This window comes from Telopea speciosissima, unplaced genomic scaffold (assembly GCF_018873765.1).
Source record: "Telopea speciosissima isolate NSW1024214 ecotype Mountain lineage unplaced genomic scaffold, Tspe_v1 Tspe_v1.0012, whole genome shotgun sequence".
Taxonomy (NCBI): Eukaryota; Viridiplantae; Streptophyta; class Magnoliopsida; order Proteales; family Proteaceae; genus Telopea; species Telopea speciosissima.
Window position 1 is genome coordinate 140,001 of NW_025317348.1, and position 25,000 is coordinate 165,000.

General features: G+C 45.5%; 1 long non-coding RNA gene and 1 other non-coding gene across 2 annotated transcripts; one reads left to right on the forward strand and one right to left on the reverse strand.

Annotated features, from left to right (window-relative positions):
- Positions 1–14,427: 14,427 nt before the first annotated feature.
- Positions 14,428–20,732, forward strand: LOC122647114. Its single transcript, XR_006330798.1, has 3 exons — positions 14,428–14,438; positions 17,672–17,675; positions 20,643–20,732. It is a non-coding gene; the product is annotated as an uncharacterized LOC122647114 (long non-coding RNA).
- Positions 20,733–24,862: 4,130 nt separating this feature from the next.
- TRNAD-GUC lies at positions 24,863–24,936 on the reverse strand. The gene has a single exon. It is a non-coding gene; the product is annotated as a tRNA-Asp (tRNA).
- Positions 24,937–25,000: the final 64 nt, after the last annotated feature.

Genomic DNA, 25,000 nt, shown 5'->3' on the forward strand with positions numbered 1-25,000 from the left:
GGAAGTAATCCATAGGGTTGGTGTGGCCGGCCCTAGTTGCCTTGATTCACACTAGTTGTTTCCAGTAGCTCAAATCCGGATTCCTCTTGATGTCGAAACACCCTACTACTCGAAAGCCGAAGAAAGAGCCCAGAAGATCAGAGTAGAGTATTGCCTATCATAGGTCAGGGGGAGACTGAGGAAGTCTTTCATTTAGCTGTTCGAGAAGAGACGGAAGGAAGGAACCCCAAAACCCAGATCTGACTGACAGCTAAAGGTAGGTAGCCGACTAACGTCGACGAGTCTCGAGCTCTAGACGAAACGAAGTCAAGCAAGAGTACTATAGCCCTGAGTGAAATGGATAAACACTTCTGAAGGAGTTCCCACAATACCTGTGAATGTCAACTTCACTCTAAGGGAGGCGCTGGTACGCTGCTCGCCAATACCTCCACTCGCCTCTTTTATATAGAGGACTACACTCGCTTATAGGCTCGTTCATCAATTCACTCGCTAGGGAGGGATACGGAGGGACTATAACGAACTACGTGAGAGAAGGAACAGATTCTTTCTATACCTGAGACGGGAACAAGCCTAAGGGCCCTTATTTCTATCAAGCAGAAGGAAGAAAGGAGCATCACGATAAGGGAAAACAAACGAAAAAGCCTAACAGGGTCCTCCGTTCTAGCACTCAAAAGGCGTCAGGTTCGTTCCTTCTTTGATCTCGAAACAACGTTCATTCATGAACGGTGGATACACGTTCCGTGCCACGTGTCTGCCTATAACGCTTGTCTCGTTTTCCCTGTGTAGGCAGCTCGTTAGAAGTACTATTGATGACGGACGGGCACCTAGTAGTAGTAGTTTTGTGGGATTCATTGAATCTTTCCTTCTTTCTATTCGTTCCGGTAGCTAATTAGTAAGTCGGTATTCATCCGTCAATCCGTACTCGGAACTTTTTTGTTTGAATCCCAGATCCCTATAGTTAGTGCTCCCTCCCCTTTCGCAGCCCCTTCCCTTCGAATAGTCCGCGTAACTAGTACAGTCTTATCGCCTGTGGGTGGAGGACACGGAGTTAATGTGGAACTACTTGAACTCCGCTCAGTTCGGTGGTGATGTATGGGATGCCCGGGCATTGATTGAGAAGGACGCGGCGCATCAGTTCTATTAGCCACTGCTCTCATAACAGACAAGAGATTCGGCACTACAATCTCGTCCAGCTATAATCACTTCCTCAAAGAAAGCTTAGAGGCAAGGCCACTTTCAGCAATAGGAACCCAGGCGAGGCGAGGATGAACCTCAAGTTGCAAACAAGACAGATGACATCGGTAATGGTCGAGATGAGATTACAGGCCTTACGCGGCTAAAAAGGGAAAAGCTCATCAGATAGACCGCCTCTAGTAGCTGTCTCGGATGAATGAATATAGTATTTTTATTATCATTTCTGTTAACGCACATTTTGAAGTTAGACTTTCCATTTCCCCCAGTGTAAGTCGCTGTCCTTGAAACCACTTATAGGAGTGGACTTGGGCTCCTTCGTTAGACTGATTCTTTCTTTCGAAACTTCATTAACAGAGGAAAATTTCAGCTGACTGACTAAAACAAAACAAGCAAACAAACAGCTCCTTAAATAAAGGGAGGCAAGAGGGCAGTAGCTTAAGCTTACTCAAATGGGCTTTCCGCTACTAAGAGTTGTTATGATTCTCTTTATGAGTTGTTCACGGGATTCTTATTCTTTTCCGAGGGAGAGATGGCATGACTTCACCGGAACAGTAAGTTGATCCCCTCGAAGACGAATTCATTACATCCCAGGAAGTTGACTGGCGAGACCTTAGGCTCGGAGGTGGCTGTCCTGCTTCTCTTTTAGGAGAGATCGAACCAACCGTGGACAAGTAAGTTGATTGTGTAGTTCCGGATTGAGGGACAACCGACCTTACCCTTACCTTAGATGGGGCTACTCGCTTTGATCCATGTGCCCAGAAGTGGTATGGCTATGCCTGCGTCTTTCGACGATAAGACAGACCTATGACGGAAATGGATTGAATCTTCTTCCTCAAGGAAGTAGAACTCTTAGATCACTTCCAAAACGAAACCTCTACTAAGAGAATCGACGTTTAGGGATGAAAATAGCGTCCATAGACGGACCCAAAGACGCATTCTCATGCATGCATTCATGAGCCCTTAGGAACGAAAGCCAAAGTCGACTATACAGGATATATAAACCTCAATGGGAGTGACTTTAGTTCAGCCCTTTAGAACTGGTTACGTGGTTGATTAGATCCAAACCGAAACCGTACCTAAGAAAAACTCACTTTTAAGGAAGCCAATGAGGGTGCAAGCATCATAACGCGAATTCTAAGGCTGACGAGAGGCCTTCTGGCTTCAGACTTAAAGTAAAGTACCGATTGACTTATTCAACTGATTCCGAAACTCCTGCTGCCGAAACTAGAACTGCTGAAAGGGCTGAACCAACGGCGCTTCCAATCCCACTTGGTGGCGCTTCCTCTCCTGCTTAGTCTCACCACTTCCTTCCTCTTCCTCTTCCGCTTGGTAGAGACAAGAACCTCTTCCTTTCGTACGTAGACTAGACTTCGCAGATTCCATCTCCTATCCCTAAAGGGGTCCTCTTTTGCATGATTCGGCGGATTCGATTACAGCAGATGTAGGTAGTACTATATCTTCGGGATCTTCGGGCATTGTTACATCTGACGATGCCCTTGCTTGATATGGAAGACTTGATCACCGCTTTTATGTCTTTGATACAGACAGCACTCTAGGGTCACAGGTAGCGTTGGGTTGGCTACGAAGCCTTTCTCTGGAAGCCGTCATAAAAAGCTACAGCCAACTAGCAGACAGAGCTAGTATCCATCGTTCAGATACAGTCTGACTCTTCCGATAACAGAACTGGTGTCAACTAAGCGAAGAAAACAAAAGAAGATCGTCGAAGGTGTAAAGACCGAAACCTGGAACCGAAGGACTTCTTTGCTAAGGAAGCAAGCGAGAAAATAGATATGGGAGGGGCTTTGCTCAATCCGTAACCAATCGATTACTGGATGGAAGAATGGGAAGCTACGAAGGCAAAAAAAGAAAAGCGTTGACCAAGAACAAAGAACAAGAGCTAGAATGAAAGGAATCGTAAAAGAACTCTCCTTCTCTTTTCTGCTGACTATGTAATACAAAAAGATTAAACATCTCTCCTATCACTGCCATCTCTCGAACTGCTGTTCCCACCTCTGGATCTGCCTCTACTCTGGTTAGTACTGATGCTATTGCTGAAGCTTCCGGCTCTCCCCCGGCTCTGGATCAATTGATGTTGGATCTTGACCTGGAACAGAGCGAGGGTAAGTGAGGTAATTTTAATTCTATTTTCTTTTTGATATGGAATTTTTTCGATATGAAACTGGAAATGAAACTATTGGCTCTCAAACGGACTTTGCAACGGCTGGGGCAAAGACTCGGGTAGTGCTTCTTCAACCGGGTTCTGAGACGCTTATGCACCTGAATTTGCTCGATTCTGAACTTGAACTCCCTTCCCTTTCCTTTGGGAGTGATCTATGAGTGAGCTCTCTCGATTGACTATGAGTGATTTCCTTCGTCTTGATGGAGTCTTTTCCTCTGATCCTGTGTATGTGGGTGGGTAACGTGTTTCCTATCGATTCAGTCTGAGCCCCTAGCTTTAGCTTTCCCTGTGTTCCCTTGCTCGGCTCGAGTGAGCTCTCTCGTTGCGAGTGTGCCTCTTCCCTGGGATTGAGTGAGCGAAAGCCTAGATTATGCGAGGCGTGGCTCTTCCTTTCACTTCGGAAAGAAAAGAATTTATGTCAATTTATTTGAATGGAGAAAGAGACTCCTGGAAAGTGCTTTATGAGGGCTTAGATAAAGTAGAATTTAAATGTGGAGAGAAAGGACACAAGGCAGTGAATAGCCTTAAAAAGTCAAAGGAAAGCTTCTGATGCGGCATCTGAGGACAAGAAGAGAAGCTCTTCTAAAGGCCGAAGAGAAGCCTTGTTGAGATAGGGGTTGTTTTCATAGAGAAGGTAAGGAGAAAGAAAGTCCGGCAAAGGTGAGGGATCCGGAATGCTTCTGGAAGGTATGCATGGTCTTCTAAAAGCAAAAGACAAATCTTTTATGAACTAAAGAACAATAGGCATATTGATTTCTTATATGTAACAATCAGTACTTCCAATTTCTATACTATCTTGTTAAAGAGAAAGACTCTTTCTGACTATGATTGAAGAAAAGAAAGGCACTTGGCATGCCGGTGATGTTGCTTCTTTTGGGCCTTCAAAAACTTCAATGCTTCATGATGGGAGAACAAAAGAAAGTCCCTTTGAATGAGATAATGGCGCTTGCACGATCGCATCAAACTCGACGTCATAGGTTGCGCTTCTTTGCATCATTGACTTTTTCGCTAAAGAATGCCTTAGGTTGTCCCTCTTGACTTAGGACAGCGCCTATACCCAAGTGCGAAGCCTCGCAATCTACTTGAAAAACTTTTTCGAAATCCGGCAAGGCGAGTATAGGAGCACTTTTCTTTTCTCTTAAGGCATCTTCTTCTTGACTAAAGGGAAGCCTTCGTCGCCTGCTTTAGTCCATTCGAAGCTCCCTTGCTTCATGCAATCGCCGATAGAAATCGCCTTCAATTCCGTAGAAATCGCCGATAGAAAGTAGCTAGACCATGGAAAGTACGAACTTCACCAATGGTCTTGGGTCTAGGCCACTCGACTATAGCCTGAACCAACTCTTGATCGACTTTAAGGCCATCGGCGGACACGACAAAAGCGAGAAAAATCACGCTATCGGTCACAAAGATGCACTTGAAAAGATTCATAGTGAGCTTTTCTCGCCGTAGGATTTCCATCACCTGACGGAGATGATTTAAATGGTCCCGTTCGCCATAACTAAAAAGCTCTTTCTCATCTACATAAAGCACTACGCACTTAGCAATGAGAGGTCGGAGCACTTGGTTCATCATCTGCATTCAAGTACTTGGAGCATTGGAGAGGCCAAAGGTCAAACCAAGCCATTCGTCAAGTCCATCTCGCGTCTTGAAAGCGGTCTTCCATTCGTCACCCGGTCTAATCCGGATTTGATGATAACCACTTCGTTGGTCGATCTTGGAAAAGACTTTCGCCCCGGTCAAGATGTCGAGCATATCGTCAAGCCGGGAAAGCGAGACTTTCTGCTAATCTTGTTGATGGCACGGCTGTCCACACACATCCGAAATGATCCACCCTAACCTAGGCTAGGTTAGGGGGGCCGGAACCGGACATGGTGACATACTCTCTCGAATCAGCCCCTTCTTCAAAAGTTTGCTAACTTGTCGATTCAACTCGGCGTGCTCCATAGGACTCACACGGTATGCAGCTTGCTTTGGCAAACTCGATCCCGGAAGACATAGACATCTTTGATTTTGTATCTATTTCATATAGTTTTTGATAATAGTCATCTTTTTGCATAGTCAAGAGATTCCCCTATACTCAATTATGGCTTCTGTTCACTACTCTGGGCTTGCTATTCTTCTTTGAGTGGCAACTAAACTATATGAACCCCATCTTTCCAAAAGGAATAGGTCTTTTCCTTTCCCCAGCGAATGAGTAATCAGATGTAGGCTATTTTAATTCAATAAGTTTTCGCAAATAAATGCCTTTAGACCAGTTGTCCGTCCTTCCCTGAAGGAGGACTATACTGAGGACATCATGAGGTTCTTTGGGTGGTCTCATGATGAGATGAGACACTTTATGCTTGGGAGATCCTTAGATGTCCTTGCCATAGTACGAGCTTTTGGGGATCATAGAATAGGTAGTAGGACCTATCACTCTCATAGGGAAAATGCTTTCCTATTTTGCATCCTGTCCAGATTCCTTCTTCGTTCTGGGGCTCGTGGAGCCTCTCCAGCTATCATAGATGTGGTCCACCAGCTTAAGAAAGGGTATTATCTTATTCCCACTGTGCTGGCTGAAACGCTGAAGGGTCTTGACGTTATGAAAGAGACCCGTTCCCACCAAGGGGAGACTTTTACTGGGAGTCCTTATCTTCTTCAGGTAACCTTCCTTGCTCCAGAATTCTATTATTCATGGACAATTATTTGCAATCTTCTATTCACTTGAATGACTCTTGGACTTTGCTGTTTAGGTGTGGTTATGTGAGCGCCTTCGGAAGGTGAAACCTGTGACGAACGACCGCTTCCGGGTGAAGCATTACAGAGTCCGGACCCTTCTGGTGGATTTTTACAATGTCCAGGATTGAGCTGAAAGGCTAGGGACTCTGACAGACACGGACGTGGAGTGGCATTGCGGGTGGTGGAAGGATGATAGTCCTATTTCAAATTCTCCGGGTTATAACTATGTTCGGCTGATGGGCCTAACCCATACTTCCTTTTATCTTCCTTCTTATATTCAGAGGCAGTTCAGACTTATTCAGGATGTTCCACCAGTGGTTGAGGCCTACAAGATAGGACCTCCTGAGGCTTTGAATCCCGAGCTGGTGGGGTACATAGCTGAGCATTGGTATTGGAAGTTTCATTACGTGGACAGGGAATTTGTGGAGCCGCTAGACGCTCCAACTGAGGGATATAAAGAATGGATGAGGACACGAGCGGGTCTGCCTCAGCGTCCGAGAAGGAGCCGGTTTAGAGGGGAGAGTTCGGGTACAAAGAAACCCAAAGACGAAGATGATGATGATCCTGCCACGATCCGAGCCAAGATAGCGGTACTTCAGAAGCGCTTGGACGATATGGAGGATATAGACTAGGGTTATGTCTTTTCTGTTTTTACCTAGGATCAGCTTTGCTGTATCTTCCCTTCTCCTTTTGTCTTTTGTTGTAAATAGTGTGAAATGAATGAACAAAGGGCTTTTGTTTTTTATGTATAGCAGTGACCGTACCTGAAGAAAAATTCTTAAAGTTGCCTACGTATCCCTGGATGGTTCAGGGAATCAGGTCTTACGTAGTTCAGGGTACAATGGTAACCTTTAAACATGATATTTCTTGAGTTGGTCCATATTCGTCAAATAACGCAACTCTTCCCCATCAAGATCCACCAATCTGACGGCTTTTCCGGGAAGAATTTCTGTGATGGTAAAGGGGCCACTCCAATTAGGCTTGAACTTGCCCCGTGGATCATGAAGGGGTGCCCTCTGTTCTTTCAGCACTAGGTCTCCAACTTGCAGCTGTCGAGGGTGAACCTTTTTGTTAAATGCTCTAGCTACCCTGAGTTGATATTTATTAGTATGGTCTAGAGCACGCATTCTTTTTTCATCAATAAGGTTCAATTCCTCATATCTTCTCCTGAGCCATTCTGCTTCAGGGATCTGGCTTTCCATGAGGACCCTTAAGGAAGGTACCTCCAATTCGACTGGAAGGACTGCTTCCATCCCGTAAACCAAAGAATATGGCGTTGCCCCAGTAGAGGTTCGAATGGAAGTTCTGTAAGCCCATAATGCGTACGGAAGTTTATCAGCCCAATCTGTGTTTCTTTCGGCCATCTTCTCCAGGATGCGCTTCATGTTCTTGTTCGCAGCTTCAACTGCCCCGTTGGTTTGTGGTCTGTATGGCGACGACTTGTGTCTCTGGATCAACAATTTGTTGCATAATCTTTCCACTTGCCCCTGGCAGACAAGCTACCTTGATCCGAGATTTGTTCTTGAGGCATGCCGTGGCGGCAGATGATATTCTCTTTAAGAAACTTTGCCACCTTGGCTGCTGTGAGCTTGGCATATGACTGTGCCTCAACCCACTTGGTGAAGTAGTCGACGGCCACTAACACGAACTCATGTCCATTAGAAGCTTTGGGGGTGACTTTTCCTATAACGTCGATACCCCAGGTTGCGAATGGCCATGGCGAACTGAGGGTGTATAATTCTGAAGGAGGTACACGTATCAAGTTTGCAAAGACCTGACATTTATGGCATTTCTTCACATATTCTGCACAATCTGCTTCAGCGGGTATTCCAATAATACCCTAGTCTGAGTACCTTCTTTGCAAGCATCCTTGCACTCATATGGGGTCCGCATATATCCTGGTGTATTTTATCCATGACGGTTTGTGCCTGTTCTTCATCAACACATAATAATTGTATCCCGTCGTAGGATCTCTTGTACAGGATACCTTCGAGGAGAATGAATTGTGTTGCATATCTTCTCTGGAAGCGCCTCTCTTGTTTAGTGGCCTCTTCAGGATACTTCTTTTCCTGGATATAATCCACGATGTTAGCATACCATGGTCGACCATCTATTGTAAGAGCATTTATCTCATGGTAAGCTGGTTGTTCTCTTTGCTCCACAACGAATGGTCGAATACAATCATTTGGGTTGGCATCGACCATGGAAGCTAAGGTTGCCAATGCATCTGCAAAACGATTGTAATCTCTCTGGTAGTAGTCGAATGAGATGCTATGAAATTGTTGCGCAAGACTCTCAACGTACTCTTGGTATGGTCTCAACTTTTCATCTCTGGTCTTCCACTTCCCTTGCATTTGGCAAATGACAACTGATGAATCTCCATAGACCTCTAATTTCTGGATTCCGATTGATATGGCCGCCTCTAAACCTATGGCACAAGCCTCATATTCTGCTATGTTATTTGTACAACCTAAATTGAGCCTGAATGCCAAGGGTATATGAGATCCATCTGGTGTTATCAGAAGTATTCCTGCTCCATATCCCCTTTGATTAGCTGCTCCATCAAAGAATAACTGCCAAACCCCTACTGATTCAGTGGTTTCAATGTTAACGATATCTTCATCCGGGAAAACGTCCTCTAGGGGTCTGGTTTCAGGGATTGGATGGGCTGATAGATGATCAGCGATGGCCCTACCTTTGATAGATTTTTGTGTGACATGCTTGATGTCAAACTCTGAGAGTAATAGGAGCCATCGAGCGAGCCGCCCTGTTAGCGCTGGTTTCTCAAATAGGTACTTTATTGGATCCATTCTGGAAACCAACATCACAGGATGGGCAAGCATGTAATGTCTCAGGCGCTTCGTAGCCCATATTAACGCTGCACAAGTCTTTTCCAGGGCTGTATATCGTTCTTCGTATCCAATGAATTTCTTGCTCAAGTAGTAGACGGCTTGTTCCGCATGTCCTTCTGGACAATGCTGGGCCATCATTGATCCCATTGATGTCTCTGTGACTGATAAATACAGCAATAGGGGTTGCCCAGTAATAGGTGGCATCAAAACAGGCGGATTAGTCAAATATTCCTTGATATGATCAAACGCCTTTTGACACTGTTGATTCCATACTTTGGGTTGATCTTTCTTGAGTAATTTGAAGATAGGCTCACAGACAGTAGTTAGTCGGGAGATAAATCTGCTGATGTATTGAATCCTCCCTAGGAAACCCCTTATTTCTTTCTCCGTCTGAGGAGGAGGCATTTCTCTTATAGCCTTTATCTTGGAGGGATCTACCTCTATGCCCCTCTCACTTACCATGAAGCCTAGAAGTTTTCCTGCTGTTGCCCCGAAAACGCATTTCTGGGGGTTTAGCCTTAATTGATATTCTTTGATCCTTTCTAGAAACTTTCTAAGAGCTTCCACATGCCCCTGCCTAGTCTTTGACTTGACAATCATATCGTCAACATAGACTTCCACTTCCTTATGTATAAGGTCGTGGAGTACTGTGGTTGCTGCTCTTTGGTAGGTTGCCCCAGCATTCTTGAGTCCGAATGGCATCACCTTGTAATGAAATGTCCCCCATTGTGTGATAAAGGAGGTCTTTTCTTTATCCTGGGGTGCCATTATAATCTGGTTATAACCCGAGAAGCCATCCATAAAAGATAGGAGTGCGTGCCCTGCCGTGTTATCGACAAGGATATCGATGTGTGGTAATGGGAAATCATCTTTAGGGCTTGCTTTATTCAGGTCCCTAAAGTCCACGCACATTCTAACTCTGCCATCTTTCTTTGGGACGGGTACTATATTGGCCAGCCATTCTGGGTATTCAGAAACTTCTAATAATCCTGCGCGGAGTTGCTTTATGATTTATTCTTTTATCTTTAGAGTCCACTCAGGCCTCATACGTCGAAGCTTTTGCTTGACTGGTCTTACATCCGGGTACAAAGGAAGATGGTGTTGGACAATATCTGAGTCAACTCCTGGCATATCTTCATAAGACCAGGCGAAGACTTCTTCAAATTCCTTTAAGAGTTCAACTATTTGGGAAGTTTCTTGCTCAGAGAGGGATGCCCCAACCTTAATTTCTCTTGGCTTCTTAGCTGATCCTAGGTTAATAACCCTAGATTCCTCAAGAATTGCCTGTGCTTTCTTCTCTTTACTTTGTTGGATTAGCTTAAGGAAATCTGGCAAAGGGTCATCATCATTTCCATCCTCGAGCGAGGGTGGCTGAGAAGAAGAAGAAAGAGAAGGAGTGGAAGAGGAAGAGGCAATATACGCAAAAGGAACTTGCTTATTGATGCTGGAAAGATTTACATTGTAAAGAGTATTTACAGACCCTGACAAAGGAGGTACAGACTCTATGGACTGGGACTTGGTACTAGGTCCGAGCTCTGCTTCACTTTGATCCGCTTCTCTAGCTATTTCCTGAAAATGATAGTCATCCATGGTGTTCCAGTTGGGAATGGTTCCGTGGGCCGGATGAATCAGTAGCTGTGGGTTCATTCTTATTTCTTGCTCTACTGAGAGCATGGCTACCTCCTCCCCGAAGATTCCCTTGGTGCCCAGATCTGTTTCGCTCTTTTGCCAATCTTTGTCGAGCTTTTCTTTCCTGAGGGATGTAAGCTCGAACCAGTCATATTCATCTGCGAAAAAGATTTCGAAACCAGGGATTAATTCTTTTGTATCTGGATCGAACCAAGGTTGGGGGAATCCACAGTAAAGGTGCGAAAGCCGCTTCTTGAATGAACTGTCCATTTAAAGTTCTGGGGTAAGGGGGAAATTCATTTACCTCTCCTATCTTTCCTTTGTCCTTTCGGAAGAACCTGTCATCTGCAAGCTTCTGCCTCTTTGCCTGATTATCTAGATCTTCTTGAGTCGGAATATACCCTAAACCATACCTTCCCTCATTATGGTGAAGGTCTGGTATGGTGAGGATCCCCTGCTGTCTCTTTCCTAGGCCCATTCCAGGAAAGTAGTTCATCAGCCTGAACATATTAAGAACGTTGGTGTTCGGGCTGTGAGGAAGCGGGATTTTCTCCTGGGGAGGGTCGTGGATGTATGTTGCACAGATTTGTTCTAACCGGAACCCACTCAAATATACATCAGGATCTGCCGAGGGAGACTGGGAATTGCTCTCTTCTATGTTGGCCAAAGTGTTGACCAATTCTGGATCGGCTGTCACGGTAACAATCCTACCATTGTGTACAAACTTGAGTTTTTGATGCAGGGTTGATGGTACCGCGCCTATCTCATGGAGCCATGGCCTTCCAAGAAGCATGTTGAAGGAAGAAGGGATGTCAATCACTTGAAAGTCGACCGTAAAACTAGTAGGCCCAACAATAATATCTGTCGTGAGGATTCCTAAGTACTACGTAGTAGTAGTAGTACTTAGCTTCGGACTCCTTGTGTAGAGGGCTTAAGGTTCATTGGATCAAATCCCAGAAATTTTACTGTTCTCAATGGGCAAACGTTCAGAGCCGAACCATTGTCCACCAAGACTTGTGGGACTCGATTTCCGTTACAGTCAACTGTGATGTATAATGCCTTGGCATGATCCATCCCTTCTGTAGGTAATTCTGTTTCCGAAAACATGATGGAATTCACCGCGTAGACTGCCCCTACTATGTGTGCCAGTTGCGCAGGGCCTGTTTCTACGGGAACATAGACTCGAGTCAGGGCTTTCAAGACTATGTCTCGGTGTGCCTGTGATGCCATGAGCAATCCCCAGATGGATACATTAGCTTGAGTCTTCTTTAACTGCTTTATTACTTCATTCTCTGGCTCTGGTAGTGAACTACTGCTGACACCTTGGTCTTGAGTGGCCAAATCTCTTGGTCCTCTCACTGCTAAACTTGATGGCTTGAAGGCTTTTCCACTTCGCGTCCCAGATTCTATTGGGTCACACTCAGAGTCTGGCGGCCCAAAGTATAATTCTGTATCGAACTGGGCAGCGAGGTTTTCTATTTCCAGATCCTCATCCTCATCTTCCCCGTCACTGATGAAGATGGTACTGATTAGGGGAAGGATAAGGATAGAAGGATCAACTGATGCTTTGTCCTCTTCCATCATATTAATTGTATGAGGTGGGGCCAGAGGATTAGTCATGACGTTCGCCGGACGACTACGGCGTACTTAAAACTTTTTCTGATCTAACAGGTCTTGGATGGCATGCCTTAGCGCAAAACAACTATCCGTGGCATGCCCTTTCTGCGTATGATACGCACAGAATAGATCAGGATTGTACCATTTTGGCGGAGGATCGGAGATAGGTCGGGGATCAACTTTGGTGATCAACCCTTCCTTGAGGAGTTTAGATAGTACAATACTTAAGGGCATGCCTGAGTCCGTAAACAGCCTTCTTTGCCGTGAGGCGGGTGCATCAAGTGTGAACGGTGCTGATGAAGATGGGGGAGCCGACGGTTGAGAGGCTACTGCATTCACCTCTGTACTTCTGGTTGGGAACGCCTTTCGAGTTCCACTAGTGCTAGGTATTGATTTCCCAACCCTGGGTAATTGATCGGCATGAATTGCATCCTCTATCTGCTGTCCAGCCTCGAGGAGTACCTCGAATGTCATAAGAGGTTGGGCAAACAGATATTGGGCATACTGGGGTTGGAGATTTTTAATCAACATTCTCACTTGCTCTTTCTCAGAGGGGCGGTCCCACATTTGGGCGGCCTTCTTACGAAAGCGTATCAAAAATGGGGTGAAACCTTCCCTCACTTCTTGTCGGGTCGTCTCCAGATCTCTTCTGGTCAGTTCCATCTCTGTGTTGTAGGAGTACTGATTCTTAAATGCTTTGACCATATCCTCCCATGTACGAGTTTGTGAATGATCCAGAGACATTAACCAGCGGAGAGCAGGGCCTGAAAGGGTTAACTGGAAAGCTTGCCCCATCTGCTGCTCACTGTAATTCTTGATTCTCATCTGTCCTATGTATGACCTCAGGTGTGCTCTGGGATTTCCATTCCCATCAAATTTATCTGATTTCCAACGGAAGTCTTCTGGTAACTGGGCTTCTGGGAAAAAGCACATGCCCTCAGAATCGAGCTCCGCACCTCTACTCCCTTCACATTCTTGAAGGCATGTTCTAACTTATCCAATTTTTCCCGGAGTGCCCTGGTTTCGACTGAGTCAGAGCTAACTTGGGGTGCCTGGGCAGGCATATAGACAACTTCCTCGTCTTCTATAACAGCTTGTGAAGCACTAGGCATATTTCCTAAGGACTTGCTAGGAGTTGTTTGCAATTGGTTCTGAGTTTGGACTAACAGAGTGAGGTCTGCCATCATCTTTTTCAATTCCTTCATTTCTGCCTGTAACTGGGTAACAGCCGGGGGTGGTTCTTCTGAACTCATGGTAGAAAATTGCTGGATGGGATGAGGAGGAGACTGGGGGAAGGTCGGCAACCTGGTCAGTCTACTTGAGGTCCGTGCCCACAGGGCTTGAGGGGGAGCCCTTCTCTTGGGCGAAATGGTGCCTATATTTTGAAAGAATGTTTAGATTTTTTTGTGGTTTATTCATTTTGAATGAATGAATGATTTCAACAAATGGGTTAGTCAAACAAAGTCAGCTCAAATGAAAACAATTCCCTGAGGCGCTGTCAAGCAGTGGAAACGCTCTTTAATTTGCGGATAATTAGTAAAGGATAATTAGTTGAGGAATTAATCAAATAAATCAATGGGCTTTTACGTTACGGTTTTTTCAGTGAATAGTCAGTTAATAGGAAGGGCAGGACGGCGCCATAGAGCTCGTCGGTTTCGGTTGGGGCTTGGTGAGGCGGTCCCACTTCTGGCTCCCTCAAACCTACTACCTCCTCCATCTCGGGAGGACTTGACGGGGGAAAGGGGCCCTCTCCTTGAGGTTCTTCGCTTGGGCGAGGTTCGGGAAAAAGCGGCTCCGATTCCGGTGGCCCATCCTCCTGTAAATGAGCTAGTAAAGCAGCCAATTGCTCAGCTGAATCGCTCGGAGACGGCGAACGTCGCCATTCCAGCAAGCCGTTATCTTCGGGACTCCCAAAGAAATGGAATTTCTCCACTCCTGTTTCAAGGGTGAGAAAGAGCGAAAGAGATGCCCCTACTGTTGTTAAATCCGAAGACCCGGAAAAACGCTCCAAACAGAGACGAACTCCCCGTATAAAAAGGGAGTATCCCACCTTTCTCAAAATAAGAAGACTCAAATCTATGTCAACCAGATAAAAAACTACGACTACAAACAAAATGAATAATATATAAAGAAAAATAGACTTTTTCGACACTGCAGGAAGAAATAGAATTGGAAACGTAGAAGTGAGCTGTGACTTATAAATCGGAAGATGAGGAGATAACGGGCGCATGATATTAGGTTGGATTAATGTTCATTCGCTCTGCTGAGCGACATACCGAAAAAAATAAATTAAAAAAGAGTCTCGGCTTGACTCTAATAGGGCGCCCTGTAGCCAGTGCCTAGCTCAGCTCCGAAGATTGACGAGAAGAGACCGCCACTGTACATCTTTCTTTCAAAAGATGAGAACACGCCCTTTACTAATATAATAGAAGGTAAGGCAAAAGCAAGAGTGAAACTACGAGCTAAAGGCAGGCGTACTCCTATTTTATAAGATAATATGATACCACCTCCCACTTTTGGCGCACTTGTTTGATGAGCTAAGCCTAAGCGCCCTATAAGTCAAAAGCTAGCCTTACAACTAAAAGCAAGGTCGAAATCAATCCCTCTTTTTCCTGTGCTTTACTAGTAGGGCTAATGAACGACCCTTTGATCTATGGCGTTCCCAGTTCATCAACCAGGTCTGATTAGAAATGCTTAAATGAGTGGAGGAAGGAAGGTGAGGAATGATAGCTGGAAGGAGTGGATGGAGGAAGGCCGGAAGTGAGGAAGTGAAGAATGCCGCGCTGAACGAATGAATACGAATGCTTTGATATATTTGATTGCAATGCGTCACTCTTCATCAACTTCTGACGTCAGAAGTCCAGGCTTAGACGGCTTCGAGAAGCTCCCTTTTTTTCCACCTCTAAAGAGATTTCATACTATTAGGAAGGTTGTGAATAGAGAGGGCAATAGACACAAGGACCGATACCCGGGACAAAGTGTTACTGGAGCACTTTATAAAGAATCCCCTTTTCATACTTCAATGAGTGGTGAGATCCCATTCCATCTGCCTTCCTTGCCCCAGCTCTGTTGTCATAATCTATGTCGTCCCTTCACAAGGGAGGAATTTCATGAGGTAGATAAGGTTTGCCTAGAGATAAGGCAAAAAGTCTGGATGGCCTTCGTATTGCTTTTCATCAGAACTACTGGGACATTGTGGTGGAGGATCTCTTTTCAATAAAAAAGGAGTTTCAAAGAGACGGGCAAATGCTTTGGGCGATCCATAAGAAATTCATAGTTATGGTTCAAAAAGACAAGGGTGGTGGTTTTATTTCAGGTCGCATCAGCCTCTGCTCATCCTCATATAAGATCATGGATAAGGTGCTCTCACTCAGGATGGAGATTATACCATTCATTATTGCCTCTGCCCAAGGTGGATTTGTGAAAGGCCATCAGATTCACGACGGTATTCTTCTTGCCCATGAGAGGTCCTCGATGCTCAGCTTAAAAGTGGTTCTCCAGGAGTCATTCTCAAGCGTCACATGCGGAAGGTCTTATATATGGTTTACTGGGGTTTTCTGGACAAATAACTAGAGATAGCTAGTCTTCTCTCTGGCATCATTAGATCCTTGCATATCAAAAGTGTGATATTCATCTTGATTAAAGGCTCTCCCATAGATTCTTTCAGGGGCACTCGATGCCTCGGACAAGGCGCTATTTAGCCCTTATCTTTTCATCATGTTTGACATTGACGGAAGACTGATGGATAGAGCGACAATCAATCATAGTCAATTTTTAAGGTTTCGGAGAGATATATTATCCAAGTCACCTTACAACGAGACTCTCATTTTCTTTGAAGGTAAAACCCCCTCTTAAAGAGACCCTTTATTTCAGACTTCTCAGGCCATTTCTGATCAAATTCTCAACTTTAAGAAGAGCCGCCTCATAGGTATTCACCCCAATCCCTTATTAGGTTAGGCAACAACTTGAGCAGATTATTGGATGCATTTTCCATTGTCTGCAACGTATCTAGCATCACTTTATTCAGTAGCAAATCAGGGACTCGATTACTGATAGGATGTCAAACTTTTCACTTGGAAAGGTATATGCACGTCTCTAGCAGCTAGCGCTTTAATCGTAAGGGTCACTTTACAGAGTATACCTCTCTCTTTCTTGTGTGTATGCCGGCCAAGATTGAGGAAGCCCTTCACAAACAAGATCATGAGAGTTTCTTTGGAATGTCTTTGAAGATGGCTACCATCTTTCACCTAATGAGATGGCAGTTGATTTTTCGTCCCCTTTTGGAAGGTGGGCTGGGGTTGGGACAGAGACACTAGGTGCTTAAGAAGCTGATGCCTCTGCTATTCGTGGTCAAACTTAAGTTGGTGCTTCTCCTGCTTCTTCTAGCTCTTGGATCTGGATCAACATAATCAACCGCCTTAGCTACTACTCGTGCTGCTACTTTAGATGCTGGACTGGATGCAGGCACTCCATATATCTATAGATATATGTGGATATGCAACTGGCAAATGCTTATGCTTGCGATTGGTTCTAGTGTGCTGAGACAACCGAATCTACTGCTGCATTAATGGCTTAAACAACTGAATAAACAACTGATTCAACTGACTCAACTTCGACTGCTTAATCGACTGAAGCAACTGGATCAGGGTAAACAACCATTGATGCTGGTGGCTCAATAACATATCTTAGGTAACCTGTTTATGCACGTCGCTACCCCATCATGAGAATGTATGACATCCGCCGCCGGGTATCGAAATGAGAAGGATGGACTCCTGCCAAAAGGGATGGTTGCCTTAGGACAAGGGACAACTACCTTAGGACAAGGGACAGCTACCCTAGTACATCCTGCCAAAGAGATGGCTACCTTAGGGCTTTAGGGACATATGAACGTTAGCCGGACAGGTCCAACGACGAAACTGGTCTTCCTAGGTTCCTATTAGTTGGGGTTCTCCCATAGTGGGCCATCCCATAGGGGTAACAACTCCCATAGTGGTGGGTTTTCCCCCGGGGTTTCCCCTATAGTGCAGCGGAAGCAAAGCAAGCAGGAGTAGGGACAATTTCAACTGCTTCATCTGTACCCGCTCCTGTATCTTGGTCAACAGAATCCACAACTTCTGCTGGATATACTGCTACTGCATCAACCGACTCAACTTCTCCTGCGACTGCTACTGAACCGACTAGCTAAGCTACCTATGATGCTACCGTCTCTGCTGCTGGTGCTGGTGATGAAGGTAGTAGTGGATAAGCTGGGACGGGAAGGCATGTTACTGATGGAAGTCTTAGAATTCATATAGTTGTCATATCATATATAAAGAAAATGTACGTTGAGAAAACAATCTCAACAACCTAAGATATGCTGTTAGGAGGTCTTGTTGTTTGTCAGTTGTTACGATAGTTAAGTTGTTGTTTATTCTCCCGTATGTATTTCCTATATATTGATTCAATACACTTGCATGTTCATTGGGTTGACACCAACAGGAAGGGATGTTACTGATGGCTGGCTTTGGTAGTAGTAGTGCTGTGGGCTAGCTTGGCTCTTTCTGGCTTTGCTGGCTTTCTTCTGGCTTTTCCACCTAGCCGCCAGAGAGTAGGTCTCTCTCTGAGCGTATCACCTGTAGATGAGTAGCATTTAATGACAATACTTAGCATGTCGAAAACCTATAGATGGGCATTGCGTTGTAAAATCGGATGAACGGTTTCGAGTTCTGGAGTTGGGCCACAACGTATCATTAGGGGTGAGGCGGCAGCGCGCTTCTCGTGCCAAGTCGAGATCTTTGCCCCAATTCTCCTTAGACTTAAAGAGTTCCTGTGTGGGTGGATTCCCCTCCTCCGATAGGGCCAGCTCCGATCTGGACGTTGTGATCTATATCACATCGATGCGTTATGCGCTTAGATCTGTACATCTCATCGGCGTAAACTACTAACGATACCCCTTACTCCGAGGTCCCCTACCAACCAAAGCCGTCCCTATGCCATACTTGGGCACCTTAGGCATCATGGATGAAGGAACACCATGCATGATCCCAACAGTTAATGTGAAGACTAGTGTGCCCACTTTATCTGCCTTGCAGCTTGTCAAGGGAGTCAAGAAGGGCGAAGAAACCTTTGTGGCTGCGCTAGATGGGGATGAAGAAAATGGGTCAAGTGAGGAGCTACCGACTGTACTGTAATAGCAGAAGTCCTTGAAGAGTTTAAAGATGTTATGCCACCGAAGCTGCCGAAGAGACTTCCACCTAGGAGAGAGGTGGATCATCGCATTGAGCTGGAACCAGGGGCTAAGCCACCGGCAATGGCACCTTACAGGATGGACCCACCGGAGCTAGAAGAGCTGAGGAGGCAATTGAGGGAGTTGCTGGATGCCGGATTTTTTCAGCCATCAAAGGCCCCATATGGTGCACCAGTGCTGTTTCAAAAGAAGCACGATGGGAGTCTTCGACTTTGCATCGACGATAGAGCCCTCAACAAGGTAACGATCAAGAACAAATACCCCATCCCTCTCATTGCGGATCTGTTCGATCAGCTAGGAGGAGCACGGTACTTTTCGAAGTGAGATCTTCGGTCAGGCTACTATCAGGTCCGAATCGCTGAGGGCGACGAGGCAAAGACTACTTGTGTCACCCGATATGGGTGCCTTCGACTTTCTGGTGATGCCTTTTGGCTTGACCAATGCCCCAGCAACGTTTTGCACCCTGATGAACGGCCACCCCTACCTGGACCGGTTTGTGGTGGTATATCTTGATGACATTGTGGTCTATAGTGGGACGCTTGAAGAGCACGTGGAGCACTTACGAGCTGTCTTCCAGATATTACGCGACAACCAGTTTGATGTCAAGAAGGAGAAGTGCTTTTTTGCTCAACAAGAAGTCTTGTTCCTTGGACATCGGATCAAGGGAGGGACCATTTGCATGGACAATGAGAAGGTGAAGGCCATAGAGGAATGGGATCCCCCATCAAAGGTATATGAGTTAAGATCTTTTCTTGGCCTGGTAAACTACTATCGTAGGTTCATCCAAGGCTTTTCGGGTCGGGCTGCACCTTTGACTAATCTCCTTAAGAAGAACCAACCATGGCATTGGACGAGAGAATGTCAAGAGGCCTTTGAGGACTTAAAGGGAGCCATCATGGCTGATCCGGTGCTGGCCTTGCCGGATCATGCTAAGCCGTTCGAGGTACATACCGATGCTTCGGACTATGCCATCGGTGGAGTTCTTATGCAAGAGGGGCACCCAATCGCCTATGAGAGCCGTAAGCTCAATGACACCGAGCGGAAATACACAGTACAAGAAAAGGAGATGACCGCCATAGTGCACTGTCTACGCACTTGGAGACACTATCTGCTCGGGTCAAAATTCGTTGTCCGAACGGATAACATAGCCACCAGCTATTTCCAAACACAGAAGAAGCTCAGCCCTAAGCAAGCAAGGTGGCAAGACTTCTTGGCTGAGTTCGATATGTGTATCGAGTATAAGCCAGGACGCACGAATCTAGTGGCTGATGCGTTAAGTCGGAAAGCAGAGCTTGTGAGCTTGAAGCTACAGGAGAGAACTGCTTAGAGCCAGTTTAGGAGCACCCTTTCTGATAGGATCAAGGAGGGTCTACAATATGACGCAGTAGCTAGGAGCCTACTACAAGCTGTCAAGGAATAAAAACGTCCCTTTTGGGAAAAGGATGGTCTGCTCTACACCAAAGGGAAGAATCTTTTCGTCCCAAGGTGGGAAAACATACGTAGGGACTTGTTGAAGGAGTGTCACGACACTCGCTGGGCAGGACATCCCGGTCAGCACCGAACAATGACGTTGCTTGGCGCTCGATTTTATTGGCCTCAGATGAAAGAAGACGCGGAAAGTTATGTCCAAACCTGTCTTGTGTGTCAACAAGACAAAATAGAACATAAGAAGCCAGGAGGAGAGCTAGATCCTTTGCCTATCCTCACCAGACCATTCCTTAGGGAGCAGTGGTTCTTCGTACAGATTCGGCCTAAGAGCGGTGATTACGGGAGAATGTTTTTTGGTTCAAAACAATAAAATTCATCACAGGAGAAAAAAGACAGCGTAGACGATAGATTCATCGGATAAAGAGTAGGAACGGAAACGGAGACATTAGACGCCAGCTTAGACCTTGGTAAGCGTTTATTCTTCGAAACCTCAGCAGATATGGCAGCCTCAGGTTTCCTCTTTTTATAGGGCGGCCGTTAGGCTGCCAAAACAGACCTTGCGACCGCTTCTAAGCGACGTTTAATATCATATCAATAAAGTGGCAGCCTCATCAGCGGAACGGATGACGGAGACACTCGAATCAGACGCAGTGGCAATCTATTAATTAAATAGGCTGAGGAAAGGGGGTCTGCCATCGGCTGTTTTTCCTTACGACCAGGAATAAAAACCTCGGGAGCAGGGAGAAGAGCTCGAGCAGCAGATTGGCGTGTTTGCCTCAGGAACTTCTACTTCAGAAAGGCCGCCATCTTTCTTAGCAGCGGGGGAATTGGCGCAACTCGTCACGGCAACAGACTTGAATAAAGGACCATCAGGCAAATAGCAGGCTTGGAAAGAGTTGAGGCGCGAGTCAGAACTCTGCCACCAGTCATGGTAAATTACTAGTGATGTGGGCTTATAGTCGTTCGGCTGAATTTTCCATTTCACATCAGAGAAATTTGCGTAATGATCCCAAGCGGTGCGAATATCCTGGAAGGGCAGAAAAGCCTTGCGTACCAAAGAATTGAAACTACTACCGGGAAAGGAGCGGGCGGGGCAAGCTTTTATAATGAATTATACCAGACCTATACAACTCACATAGGTTTACCCTCCCTCCCTTGCCATAGCAGCGGCAACCCCAATAGAAGTGGTAATCGCAGCTCCATTCCCTCCTTCCCGAATAGAGGTTGGTAGTCCCAATCTCACCATAGCAGATCGAACCTCGGTACAAAGGTTTCATCGGCAGGATCACGCCTCCCCGCTATCCGCCTTTAAGTGATAGGGTTCCAAACCTTGCTTTCGCCTAGCTGTCTATTGAGTCGACTACTTCGGGTAGGGAGTGAATATTCGATGGATTTCATTCTGGTTTCGACCCTTGTGACTTCTTTCTTCTCTACAAATGGTAGAGCACAGGTCAGTAGAGCAGGTGTATCGTTTTCATAGCAGGCCTAGCTTCATAGCAGGTTCATAGCAGGCATAGCTTTTCTTCGCTCGCACGGTTCGCAGGTTGGAAAAGTCCCTTCGCAAGAGATAGAATCGGAAAGCCAGAAAGAAGAGTTTGTTTTCCTCCTTCTCGAACTCCTCTCCGTCCCTTGGAAAGACTTTTTCCTATGATGGTGATTCCTAATATGAACGAGACAGGGGGAACGACTATTGCTGGCCTGGCTACTCATCTAAGCTCCTCGCTCGTCGGTATTAACAAAAGTTCCAACCTGACCTTCTCTACCCGCACAATCGCCACACGTAATTGGCACACACGAAACCGGCCGGATCAAGGTGGCTTGCCTGCCCGCCCAAGCATTCAAAATGAGGAAAGAAAGAATGAAAGCAAGCTACTCGTCTCCAACACCGGATCAGGAGTTCCGGATAGCCCCTACCCTATGGTGATTCGTCTATCATCCATGGTCAGCTCTTGCTTCCACTCTCGTCGATGGGAAGCTCTTGTCTGGCGACTAAACCTCTTTTATTGACATTACCTTTGGTTTCTTCACCTACTCGTCCTCAATTAACATTCCCTTCTCTTCCCTTCTCCTACTCCCTGATCTACGACCACCCTTTTCTTCTTGCTCTTTCCACTGCAAGGTCTAAAGACGCCTTTCTATATAGACTTTACGGATAGGTCTATATAGTCCTGTTCTGCCTGTTCTGAGTTGTCTATCTCCTCCTCAATCCGTTTGCCGGGCCTGGTCCAGGTTCGGGTGGGAATGCTCGCTAGGGAATAGAATCATTTTTTCAGGCAGGTAGCCTGATCTACGACCAACCTGCTCCTTCATCATCGGCTTGTTGGAGTGGCGGGGAATCTGGTACTGGCAATCCTAGAGGAGATTCGAGAGAAGTAGGAGAGGAGAGGGTAGGGGTTGACATTCGACTATTCCCTTATCGGCTTGGGCTATCTCTTCTCGGCAAGCGAAGGGTCCAAAGGACTATCATATTGATAGGGGCGATTCGAGTCATCGATTCAATCCCCACCCATCAGTCTCGTATACACTTAGAGGGGTCCGTTCGGATGCGTCGGAACCCCAACATTGATTTATCAATTCAAATGGAGTTGGCGGTAGGTGGGCTTGCGGAATCAGAAAGAAGTGAGTCGGGTAGTGCGCATGAAGGAATGGTTCTGATCTCGCTTGCTTTTATCCGCTTTCCTTGCGTTATTGTCTCGCTTCGCTCGTATGATTTATGGCTTTTATCTCCACCCGCAGCCTGCTTTAGTGCTTTCGAGCTTTTAGCCGGAATCAAGACTTGAAAATCAAGCCAAGTGCCATCAAGCTCGCCTACTGACTGATCAGGAGAATTTGAATCGCGGATTCTTGGTTTATGGCTCGTTCTTTCTACTCGCTCGCAGGCTCGTTCTCTCCACGATAAGGATTTTGCTCTCGCTCCTCTCGTCGCTCGACTTGGATTCAGTCATGACTCGCTGTAGACAATTGTGGGCTTTCCGCAGATTCTTTACTTGAATCCCTGTCCTACTCACTTCCTTGCTGCTTTATCGCTTGCAAAGGTTTCTTAGTAGTTATGTGTAGTCAACTTTGCAAGCCCTGAACTTGAGCTCACATGCCAATACTTGCCTACCTGCCGGAAAGAGAGAAAGAAGAAAATCCTTGATGACTCGCTTGGAAAGAAAGATAGTGAATTATATCCGCTGGCTCGCTTGCCAACGGAACGAGACGGAACTTTCTTCTTTCTTTAATCCAAAGAACGGACAGCTTTCGAGCTTGACATCTGCTGAACAACTACACTCTTCCAGAGCCTCGCGTGCTTTCTCAAAGCGTTGCTAGCTGAACGGCTGAACAACTAGCTTTAGGCTTACTCGTAGCGTTGCTAGCTTGACGACTTTCTTTCTTAGAACTTTTTGGATTTATAAAGAGGCCACCAATTAATTCATTATCATACTCTAAAAAGTTAGAATGGCTTAATTGGTTTTGGTTTGGACTCTGCTCTCACTAACGTCGTAGAAAGCCATTCGTCAAGCGACCAAGCAATATGTGTCAATGTACTCTTTCTGTACCCCGATACCTATTGAGGTTTGGAACCCTGCACTCTCGTAGTAAATTCTCCTTTCCTCGATGAACTGATGAACTAAAGTCCGGGCTGGAACAAAAATCTCATTAGATGTGGAGCGCGATAAAATAATTTTTCTCTCCAAGCGAAGAAAAGAAGAAACTCCATGAGCGAAGAAGAAACTCCTGAGCGCTAGCGCGCCAGAACCAAGCAACGGCTAGCGCGCCAGAACAACAAAGACAAGGCTTCTGTTGTGCCCCAGCAAGAAAAAGCCTACCGCTATATAAACGGGCTTACGCCCATGCAACCAAGCAACGGCTAGCTGATCTACGAGCACCGTTGCGCTAACGCAGCAAGAAAAGCGCTAACGCCCCAACTATAAACGGGCGTGCTAACGCGTCAAAGCATGCTAACGCGTCTTAGTAATAGGTTTGTGAGCTGATCTACGAGCACCCTTGCTTCTTTGGTCTACGATCAGCTAGCGCTCAGGAGTTTCTTCTTTGCTGGGTGTAGCGAAGAAATAGAATCGGAGTGCTATTTACATGTACATATACAAGAATTTACATGTAAATTCTTTTAGAAAATAATTATAGATTGATCTATATCAATCCCATATCTTCATACAATAGATAGTGTGGTAGAAAGGTGCATCTAGTTCTTTCTACCATACTATCTATTGTTTTGGATCTATATACCGCTGATTCAATCCAGTCCACTCATTTCATTTAAGACTTTGTAATCCCTTTCATTTCTTCAATCATTGATAAGAACTAATAAATAACTCAAGTTTCATTCAAATGCATCATGAGAACTTACTGTTTTTACGTAGATGAAAAGTTCTTAAGCAGTAGGAACTAGAATAAACAGTGCAGTAGCAATAAATGCTCGGTACTTCCATAATCTCATCATCTTTTTTTTTTCATTCTATATCCCTCCCCAGAACAGAAGGAGCGGATCTTTGATCTTTGATTAGTATCCCCTTTCCTTGGATTGGGACGCATACATCGAGAATCCAGTGTGCAATTCATTTTGATGAGATAGATAGATTGTCCCCAATTAGTCATATAGGTTACACAGAATCGGAGCTAGAAGAAAGGATAGGAAAAATCATATCATAAAAGTACTCTGTCGGGGTAACTATTTGAAGTAAATTTCGTATCGTAAAATAACATAAAGAAATTTATGTGCTCCCGGGAAACATATTACTCTATTCGATTGATCAGGAACAATCGAAAAAAGCCAGACCAGTACGGTATCTCTTTGAATCCTGAATATGGTGATACCTCCGATTGTACCAACCTACATATGTCTCTCCCCCATCAATCGGTACTAGTTATTGTCATTTGGATTCCTTGACTTGATTTGTCCGATGAGAAATGCGAAACGAAAGAAGGATCCTCCTGCTGGGAATTAGATCCTGCTCTTTGTCCCCCCTCTTCACAGAAAATGGAGAAATGAATTGATCGATTCATCGGATCCTAGGTCGGGACTGACGGGGCTCGAACCCGCAGCTTCCGCCTTGACAGGGCGGTGCTCTGACCGATTGAACTACAATCCCAGAAAATTAGGTGTACAGCCTAAAAAAAATTAGAATTATTCATTGGATTTCATTCGAACCATTT